This window comes from Penaeus monodon, chromosome 31 (assembly GCF_015228065.2).
Source record: "Penaeus monodon isolate SGIC_2016 chromosome 31, NSTDA_Pmon_1, whole genome shotgun sequence".
NCBI lineage: Eukaryota > Metazoa > Arthropoda > Malacostraca > Decapoda > Penaeidae > Penaeus > Penaeus monodon.
This window is the reverse complement of record NC_051416.1, coordinates 37,567,830-37,570,208: the sequence shown is the minus strand read 5'-3', so window position 1 is coordinate 37,570,208 and position 2,379 is coordinate 37,567,830.

Genomic DNA, 2,379 nt, shown 5'->3' with positions numbered 1-2,379 from the left:
ATCGAATCACTCAAAACACGAAGTCAAATGTCCACTAGGAATTGTGGGATCCTCTGATCATCAGGTTGTCCTCACAGGCATTAACCGCGCAGTTTAGGCATCTCTCAATAATACCCTGCCTCAACCAAGTGGAATAACCTCTTAAAGGGGGACATTGACCAACAAACGAAACTTACTCGCCTAATACGTGATCTGTAACGTCAATACGCCCCTCATCGGCAGTACAAAATAAGAGATTCTGACCAGCCTTGGTTTGGTTATCATTTGCCATATAGTATTCTTGGAAGCTGTACAAAAAAAACGGAACCTGCAACATCATCATGCAGCTTGCAAAACATAAAAAAGTAAACTCTAGGCATTCAAAAAGTGGGAAGATATGAGAAGTTACAACATGGGAACTCTGGATCAAAAGTATGGTGATCCCTCATAAAGGACACACAAGGAATCACAGCCAATAGTACAGTACCTCCACTTGCAGGACATGATGGCTACCTGGCAGTTAAAACCAGGGACAAGGTTAATCTATTGGCAGAACATTATGGCAATAAGATGCAAGTGCGTGAACCCAGACGCAGTCCACCAGCTACTTTAAAGAGGACTAACCATACCATAGAACAAATCATAATAGATAAGAACATGAAGTTTAATTTTCTGTAAAAAAAAGAAAAAAAATGTGAACCAAAAAGGAACAGGTCCTGACCAAAGCAGCATGCACATTTTTAAAAGGTATGCTGATCAACCTGCTCTCCCTCTTTCAATGCTTTTCCAGACTTTAGTTTCACAAGGAAAGTGGCCATTGCTCTGGATAAAAGCACAGGTTGTACCTGTACATAAAAAGAACATTAATAAAATCATGGAAACGCTTATTGCTGACCAAATGATGGGTTTCCTTATGAAACGCAGGAGCAATTCGGGAGCAATTATAAACTAGAAGCAATTCAGATTTAGGAAAGGACATTCACCTGCTGATATTCTTATAACACTTTTCTCTACATAGAAACAAGCACTGAATGACCCAACTTTCTTTATTTTATTATTTTATTTACTATTGTAATATGTCTACTGCTTTACTAATCAATGGTCACAATAAGCGAAGGGTTGTGGAAAAGTTTGAGGTGTGTGTGTGTGACTGTGACAAACACACTTTTAACATATTCACCTTTTAAGTTGCTTTTACAAACCTTTAAGCTTGTTTGAGTGTTTTGCATTTACCTTTTAGAGTAAAATGTTCATACATATTTTTGCTTTCGTTTACCAAATGAATTTTCTATTTTTTTTAACTGTACAAACTTTTAATTAACATTTTAACCACATACACTCTTAAGTTCAATTCATATAGCTGTGCTTTATATGCAATCTATGTGTGGGAGAGTGTGACTAAATGTGAATTGACATTATGTCAGAATCGAGACGACACGCTCGTATTGCTCGTTCTAAAGGGTTTTCTTGATACATACCACGAGAGTGATGCTGTGTCTGTGACAAATCGACTGTTAGTAAGCTGTCAGTCAGGTGCTCAGAGCTAGAGTGTCCCAACATCTACCACAGCAAATATCTTGATAACAACCAGGTGTTCGATTGCTCTGACACCCGTCTACTCTCGGTATCGAAACGGTAGTCCTCTATATTTTGGAAGAACCAATCACTGAGAAAGACAGCGGGTGAATACCAGCGAGGAGGAGGAACTTCTCTAGCATGAACCACCGGAGGCTGTCAAAACAACTCGCAACTCAGAGCAGATTTGGCCAAAAAGAACTTCTTACTAAAGTTCCTTAGTGACCTAGCTCAGGACTGCCATTTCCAATGTCAACTTTTATGACAACCTTATTGCTGCAACTATTATTACTGCAGTTAAACTTAAATCTATAGCCTGTACAGCAAAACCCAACACAATTTACCAAGCTACCGGTTATCAGGCAGCCTCCTCACAAACTTCTCAACAGCTGTAATAGACACATCAGCTGTCATTGTCTCAGCTAGACAATTGAAACAGCTAGCCGTCTGCCTCAACTATACCTCAACAGGAATAGACAGATCAGGGCCAGCCAAATCAAACACAGGTTCACATAACATACAGAGGCCTCATAACCTCAGACTATCACTCATAATCGACAGCAAAGATCTAACATGGTGTTTACTGCAAACATTGTAAAATCAAGGGCCACAGACAATTGACATAGGACCAAAAAATATGAATAATGCCAATGTAGAGGGTATATAACATCTAAGTGTCGAACAAAAAGACAAGAACGCCTCTTCCAATGCAACAGAGCAGCGTCAATGTAATGTTGTTTACGGTGCAAGCAATACAGAAGCACTTGACACCATACACTTCACACAATTCACATCTTTCCTTACAAGCCACATTCATTCAGCCAC